We start from the raw sequence: 8,845 nt of genomic DNA, 5'->3' as shown, positions 1-8,845 counted from the left end.
ATTGTGTTTATCATGTAGAAGCTGAAAAGTGAACTGCAGGCTGTGAGGACAATTTCTTAACTGCTTTAATAATGGCCTTACCTTCAACATCGGTCCTGCCACCAGTATTTTAGTGAGGAGAGAAGCAGAGCAAAGCCTGGTTCTGTGCCACCCATCCCACCCCCTACACAGCACTGATGTATTAAACTCCTGGTTTTGCTACTCTCTTGCCCCCCTTTGCTGCTGAGTCATTCTCACATCATGTCAACACTTTGAGAATGGCACGGCATGAGCCTCACTGATGGGTCTGGCTTGTGCACATACAAATGCTACAGATGTGTTTGAGTTTGTATTTACTAGGAAGATGTTTGAGAAGAGTGCCCACCACTGGGTTACAGAAAAAAAAGCAAGTGTGTTCATTTGGGTCATGGATGCAATTTACATTCTTGATCCTTCAGTATATTCTGCTGTCCATCACAAGGATCCATTTGGAGCCAAAATATTTTCTTTCACCTCTCTGTTGCTTGATTTTCAGTAAATACTGGAGTTCTCTGCTTCCTCCATACCTGCCTGGAGGATTAGATAGGGAGCAGTGATGCAGGCAACAGATGTCCAAGCACCTGCAGCAAGGTCTTGACTCTTAGTGTGGCACTACAAGAACTAATTGCTTGTAAATGTGATGATGTTTTTGAATGTGTACTTAGAGGACACCACCCAGTGCTGCCTTCTCTTCCTGGGCTGTAAAAGTGTCTTTGAGCTCCTCTGGCTGTTGTGCAGGGGTGAGATGATGAGAACTGGACAACCTCAGAGTGACAAACAGATAAGGAGCTGTAACATCTTTGAGTGACCTTCACTGAATGCAAACCTGAGGGGTGTTCAACATGGTTAAGCAAGGAATATGGCCAACCTGGTGTTCTAATGGAGAAAAAGAAGTGAACTAGTTATGTAACCCACTACTGCAGTATGTGTTTGACATTAGAATAGAATGAAGAGCATCAGTTTAATGCACCTGTGGATCTAGGCAGTAATTTCCAGGATCACAGCAAACCACTCTGAAGATGGTTCAGATATAGTGTCAAACAGAATTTGGCCCAGTGACTGTAACCAAAATCAGAATGTATATTACCAGTTAATTTGTACACATGCCTGTGGCTCTTATTCTTGGAAACAACCTTCCTGAGTGACTGTGAAATGCTGCTATTTCTGCTGCAAAAAGTACATTTTTCCTGTTGTAGACCAATGCATCTTGGAAGCTACTCAGCTGGTGTAGCTGTTTGTTAAATGTTCATTATTTATGTGTAGCAACTTCTGGAATAATGTGATAGACACCACAGTCATATGGCATCTGCATCCACTTTATTGTAGCTGTAGGATAGGGGATCAAGTTCAGTCTGGGTTCAAGCAAATTCTGCTGCTGCAAGGAAATGTCCTTGTCATATGCAGGTCTTGCTGTTATCCCACAGAATGAAGATGGGAGCTGAATTTGTGGTACTATTTTAAACCACCAGGAAGAAGCAAATAACTGGTCTGCAATTTCCGGACACATTCTACGGGGAGCTTTTTAAGGCTATTTGAGCATTTTGAACTACATTGTTTCCCCCGTGAGCTGAAAAATTCTTCCCTGCCATTCTGCACCTTCTATTGATCATGGTTCAAAGATCAAAGTAAAGTGTGTTTTCTGAGAAGCAAAGGTTAAAGTAATTCACAAAGTTACTTGACTACTGGGAGTTCAGGGGCAAGCATTTAGGCAGCAGATGGAGTCTAGAGCTTTTGTGTCCTTCTGTCTACCATCCCCTGGCATCTATTCTGAGAACATCTTTGCTTTTGCAAGAACTTCATCATGCATTAAAGAACCATCACTGGCGCTCAAAAACATTGAAAAAATTACTGGCCTAGTGTGAATTCCACAGACCTCTTTATAAGTATGGCATTTTTCCTGCATTCACAGAGCATTTATCCCTCTTCCCTGCTTGTTAGTGGAGAAAGGATTTTGTCCCTCGGGTTTAATTAAGCACCTAAAGTCATGGCTTTATTTATTGATAAGCCTTTCCAGGGTGCTCATCTCTGTAATATCTGAGGCCACGCAAGCCGTGACCCTGCTGCATTCCTTGGGAGGCAGGGAAAGGTCTCAGGGGTTTTTTGCTGCTGCCTGGGAGCTCACCCATTGCTGGCTGTAATAGTGCTAAGTGTGCAACCTGCTGGTACCAGAGTCACCACTGGCAGTGGAGGTGGAGTGTTTATAACAGTATTTGACTTGCTGTGATATGAGACACTGTACTTAGAAACCAGTCAGAGGGTAGTTGGATGGAATAGACAATAAGGCAGATGCTGTTAATGCCTTTGGCATGTTTATGGTAATTGGTATAGAAACCTGAATGTACTTAAGGGAGAGAATCACAGAATCACAAATTCACAGACTCACAGATTTCACAGAATGCATCAAGTTGGAACAGACCACAGTGGGTCATCTGATCCAACCTCCCTGTTCTACCAGGGTCATCCCTGAGCACATGGCACAGGATTGTGTCCAGACTGTTCTTGAATATTTCCAGTGAGGGTGACTTCACAGATTCTCTGGGAAATCTATTCCAGTGCTTGGTCACTTGCACAGTAAAGAAGTTCTTCCCCATGTTCAGGTGGAACTTCTTGTGCATCAGTTTCTGCCCATTGCCTCTTGTCCTATTGCTTGGCACCACTGAGAAGAGCCTGGTCCATCCTCTTGACACCCTCCCTTCAGAGACTGACAGACATGGATGAGGTCCCCTCACAGTCAGCTCTGAACAGGCCCAGCTCCCTCAGCCTTTCCTCATATGAGAAATGTTCCAGTCCCCACATGATCTTTGTAGCACTCCTCTGGACCCACTCCAGCAGCTCCATGTCTCTCTTGTCGTAAGGAGCCCAGAACTGGACACAGCACTCCAGATGGTGCCTCACTAGAGCTGAGTAGAGGGGCAGGATCACCTCCCTTGACCTGCTGCCAGTGGACTTTCAAATGTACTACAGGATACCTTTGGCATTCTTTGTTGTCCTCCAGGACGCCCAGGTCCTTCTCTGTAGAGCTGCTTCCAGCAGCTCAGCCCCCATCCTGTACTGGTGCAGGTTATTCCTCCCCAGGTGCAGGGCCCTGCCTTCACCTTTGTTGAATTTCAGATGGTTCTTCTCTGGAATGTCTCCAGCCTGCCGAGGTCATTCTGAAGGGCTGCACAGCATCTGGGGTATCGGCCGCTCCTCCCAGCTTTGTGTTGTCAGGGAACTTGCTGAGGAGGCCTCTGCCCCTTCACCCAAGATATTGATGAAAAGTTAAACAATACTGGGACCAGTACTGAATCTTGGGGGGACACCACCAGTGACAGGCCTCTAACTAGACCCTGTGCCGCTGATTATAACCCTCTGGACTCTGCTCTTCAGCCAGTTCTTAAACCACCTCTCCGCCCACTCACACAGTCCACACTTCCTGAGTTTGTATGTATGAGGATGTTGTGAGAGTGTCAAAAGCCTTGCTGAAGACAAGGTAGACAATATCCACTGCTCTCCCCTCATCCCTCCAGGCAGTTGTTTCATCACAGAAGGCAATCAGGCTAATCAAGCATGATTTACCTTTAGTGAATCCATGCTGACTATTCCTGATCACCTTCTTGTCGTCCCTGGGGATAGTGATGGCCTCCAGATTGAGGTGCTCCATCACCTTTCCAGGATTGAGATGAGGCTGACTGACCACTAGTTCCCTGTGTCTTCCTCCTTGCCCTTTTGGAAGACTGGGGTGACATTTGCCTCCTCCCAGTCCTCAGGAACCTCTCCTGATGTCCATGACCTTTCAAAGATGACCATGAGTGGCCTGCCTGTGGTGTCCACCAACTCTCTCAGCATTTGTGGATGCATCCCCTCAGAGCCCGTGGACTTGTGCATGTCAGGTTTGCCCAGGTGTTCTCCAACCCAATCCTCCATGACCACGGAAAGGTCATCCTTCCAACATCCCTTTACCCTGGTCTCCTGGGTCAGAGATCCTTGAGGGCTGGTCTTGTCAGTGAAGACCTATGCAAAGAAGGCGTTTGGTAGCTGCCTTCTCTGTATCCTCTGTATCCCTGCTCCATTTAATAATGGTCCAACCTTGTCCTTTGTTTTTCTTTTGTTACTGATGTATTTGAAGAAGCCCTTCTTGATGTCCTTGACATCCTTGAGCAGTTTAATTCCAGATGGGCCTTGGCATTCTGGTGCTATTTTTTTTTGCAAGACCACTATCAATATTTTAAAAAAATCTAATTAAAAGCAAGCTCCTAGACTAAAACTAATCTAAACCTGCATATTTTCTGTGTTTTCCCATTTCTGACATCAGAAAAAATGTGCAGGTTAAAATAAATCCCAAAAGAGGAAAAATTATTTATAGTTCAGCCTTTTTTTTTTCTTCATAAAGAGCTGTGTGTTAAGCATATATTTAGAAATTAATTGAAAAATAATAATAACAAAGAATTATGAGAACTTTTCACCTCTGTGAGTACCTTTTTCTTTTCCCTTAGCAGTCCTGAATACAGAACAGGGAAACAGGTGTCATAAATCCACAAAATAATTATTCCCCATTTGCTATATTACATTTTATTTATATTCCCTGGCTGTTATTTTATTTTAAATCTGCAAGTTCTCTTGTTAGATTTTAGTTTTCACCCCAGCAAATGAGGACGTAGCACATAACCACTGTTGTAACAGAGATTTCTTTTCCGAAGCTTAATTACTCTCTGGTTATGTTCATAAGAATATTAAATATTTCTGATAGTTTTTGGTAACTGTGAATTTTTGTGACAGACTTCTTTTTTGATTTGAAATAACTGGTCTATCAGGAACAAAATATTTAGATGTTTTTCCATTAAAGGTTAAATTTATTTTTGTGTAAAGCCTAGTAAGGTTTTGGCTTTTAAGGTACAGGTAATCTGCCCCTCTCTGTTATGCCCTGAGGAGAAAGAACTTCAGACTTCCATGATGTTTGCCTCAGACTGAAGAGTCTGAAATAAATTAAATTTTGATCTATGATGGAACTTGTTGCCTTGAGTAGTGAAGACACAGTGTCCTGTGTACCTACTGGACATAAAGGGGAAGATGTTAACTGCCATAAGGAGCATGTAGTCAAGAGGTGATGGAAGAGATCAGAGAGAATAAAAGCAGCTGGAGCAGATGTACACATCTGTAGGCAGCCTCATCAAACGTCTCTCAAGGGATAGTTCAGCAGCATAAAGCAGAGCCTTGCAGAGAAGCTCAGAGAAGTCCAACCATGGATTTCTCTTTTTTTTTTCTACATTTTAGATGTCAGTTTTGCATTCCCTTGGTTACATTTTGTACCATCAGACCTGGTACTGCTTCCTTCCAACAAGTGCCCTCAGCCAGGGTGAAAGGCTGCAGGCTGTAATGGCATGCTGGCTGTCCAGTCATGCTGAGCAGAAGAGAGTTGAGCAAAGGCACCCAAGTTATTGCTCATCAACACAAATATTTGCAGTCATCTTAAGTGTGGGCCTGAAAATAATATTGCTATGTTTGCCTGCCTCTAAGCCTCTGCTAAAGAGGATTACCTCTGGTCAAACTATACTGCTTCCATTTCTGGACTAACATTTTTCCCATTTGCTTGAGGTCTCTGAGCCCTGCTTTACTGAAGTTGGAGTAAAATTCCCTTCCATTCAAAGAGCAGCAGTGCAGCAGAGCACAAGTTTACATAGACTCCAGGACAGGTAACTGTGGAGAATGAACAATCTGAGTTTAAGTTGGGAGGAACTGCTGTTCTTTGTCCCATCATGAGCACAATCAGCATTTGTAAGATCTTTTCTTCAGTAAACCCTGGCTTTCAGTCTCAGAATTATTTCTTCAAAGTCAAAATTGCTTTGTTTCTAGTTTTTTTTTTTTTTAATTATCTTCATATATAGATTGAAGCAGATGAATAAAATTAATCCTCTTTTGATTTCAAAGACTTTTGTTGAACAGTAATATGAGATAGGACTGTATTTAGAAAGCTGAAATGGTTAAAATTTCAGGAAGTAAATGATGGTTCAAGATATGCCCTGTGTAATAGGAGAGTTGGAGGGGAAGCACAAGTTACACTTCCAGTGGAAGCAGGGTATTTAGCATAGCGTGGAGGTGTATTCCACCAGGTGATTCAAATGCATCTACCCTGCCTTGGACTGCTGTCCCAGCTCTTATTATGTCCAAATGAGAGGCAGACCAGACCATTTCTCCACCAGAGGTGACTGAAACCTGCCTAGCATGGATGCAGGGTTGACCAGGTTAGCAAGACAGGGAGCAGCACCAGGCTGGGTTGGAGACACACTGATTCACTGTTTCCAGCAGGTAAATTTTGTCAGTGCATCTCCTCAGGCCTTTGTTAGAAGTAAAAACAGCTTTGCCCATGGGCACATTCTCTAAGGAGAGCAGCTGTTTTCATAAAAAAAATTAAAGTCTGTACCAAGGAGACATTTTATCAGAGTTCTGGCCAGAACCACTGTCCCACCTCCATGCATCTGCTTGCAGGTGTTTTAAGAGGGAGAGCTGAGAGAAGGAAAAAAGCAAGGCTTAGCCAAAAGTAAGCATGACTAACAAATTACTCATAATTGAGGTTTGTTAATTGCATAGAACCCAATTAAATCTTTCCACATCTGAAATGGAATAACTTATGCTCACAGCAGAGCTGTTTAGCTATGAGATATTTCTGGTGACACTTGTCTGTTGATTTGCCGTTAGATAACTTCTTGGCTTGGGGCCAGTGGGACTGAGCTAAGAGACTTTTTGAACATGTGTTTGCAGCACATTTTTACAAAGGGTTGCCAGAGTTTGGCCCATGATGACTAGTGAGTGGATTTATTACATTATTATTTTAGATTGTTATATTATTATTATGCATGACTGACATTGTGAAATTCTGATGTTGCAGAACTATGTAGAGTTCATATAAACCAGTAAGCCAGAGAGGCATTTTTCATAAAATTCCAACCTAAAGTGCAAATTTTATGTAACTGAAAAGTAATAATTTTATGTAACATCTGCTAGAATGAGAATACCTCCCCAAATATGTTGCCTCAAAGTGGACTTAGAAAAAACCTTTCCTGTGATTCTAAAAAAAGGCAGATGACCAAAACCCCACCATTTCCAAGTGTGTGTGTCTCTTCCCTTCTTAGTTCCAGATGGGGCCACAAGTGGAAATACCAAAATACCACAGAAATGTAGTTCTTGTGGTACTTCCAGCCTCAGCAGAAGGAGGAAGTATTAGAAATCTTCCAATAAATCATGTTTACTTGAGATTTCTAGCCCATCATTGCAAGCTCAAAAAATATGAATAATAAACCCAGCTCTGCTTGCCTACCTCACCTTCAGGAGATTTACCTTTATATTCAAGGTCTGCTCTGTCTGTGGTAAGGCTGATGTTCCTTCTAAGCCATAATATATGTTCAGTTTCACATTAAATTCAGCAATAAATTGGATTTAGTTTTGTTATGAAAGACAGATTTAACTTTGGCCTTCCATTTCTGATAGCTGTAGGACAGTTGTTTTTTGTTTGTTTTCTGGGACAAAGGCAAGTACAAGGCTGGGCAGTTTGAATGCCCACGGCATAAGAGCTGCAGCCAGCAATTTGGGTGCACATCTGTGTGTGGACAGGTAAGAAACAGTGTCATAAGGGTGAGAAGAAAGAAGTGCACACAGCCTGAACTGGCAATGGCAGAAGAGAGAGGACTTCCAGGATGAGCAGAAGAGTAAAAGAATACCTGTAAGGAAAACTGTCTCTCTGGGGCACCCTGACAATCCTCTGATAAACAGCTCCTTCCCCGATGTACAGAACTCACTAAGCCCAGCACCAGCTTCTCTTCTTACATGGCTCAATCTGTGAGACACTGGGGTTTGTGGCTGGCTGAGCATATGAGGAGGGCTCACCAGATGAACTTAGGTCAGTCTGTATGGTGGTGGCACTATCAGGTACATTTTTCTGTCCTTTCACAGCAGAGCTTTGCTGAAACCTCTGTAAGAAATCAGGTCGGTGTGATCGCACTGAAGAGACTTTCATTGTTGCTGGTTGAAATTTCACCACATACAGATCATAAGATTTTAATGACCTTGTGATTTCTTTTGTGAGTGGTGGTTGTGCAACAGATCCCCTGCTAAGATAAGACAACAAGAGGGTTTACACAAAGTAGGAAAGTATACAAGAGATATGGCTTGCCACTCTTCGCCTTTCTTTTAAAGAGATAACAACTGCATTTCAGGCTCAGAAAAAGAAAAATAAAGCAAAAAACCATCAAGATTTTTATTATCTTTTGAGACTGAGTGTGATGCCAGATCTACAGTTTTCAACTTCTAAGGCCTCTGTCTGTGCTAGGAAGACAACTGGTTGAAAGCAGCAATTTTTGGCAAACATTTCTTTGCTTTCCAGCATCTGGATCTGAGTGCACGGTAAAGGGATGTATCCATGGTAAGTGGATATATCCATGATTGCCACTTTTGCAGCAAGCAGCTTCCTTCCATGTTCCTTTCATGCTGCTGTTGAACAAGTCTGAGATGGCTGTGAGATCTACCTTTGCACAGCTAACCTCCCAGGTTACTGGTAAAAGGGGAAAAAAGGAAAGCAGAGCTCACTTCTCAGTATTTTGACTAGGAATTTTGAGTAAACATTTCAGTGTCTTTGTTGGAAAATGTGGCTGGACATATCCCTTTCACCACCTCATATGTGATATTGCTGGACAGATGTCATCTCTACTTTCTGCAGACTGTACTTTTAGCATTTCCCAACCCTCTAGTGCCTGCAGACACAGGCTGTTATTTCTTTCCATGCAGACTGCCACAGAGGGAAGCGTGCTCAAGCAGAAACATTGCTTTTATTCTTGTGCTTTTTTCTCTCACATTT

This window comes from Anomalospiza imberbis, chromosome 1 (assembly GCF_031753505.1).
Source record: "Anomalospiza imberbis isolate Cuckoo-Finch-1a 21T00152 chromosome 1, ASM3175350v1, whole genome shotgun sequence".
In the NCBI taxonomy this organism is placed as follows: domain Eukaryota; kingdom Metazoa; phylum Chordata; class Aves; order Passeriformes; family Viduidae; genus Anomalospiza; species Anomalospiza imberbis.
This window is presented reverse-complemented; position numbering follows the sequence as displayed.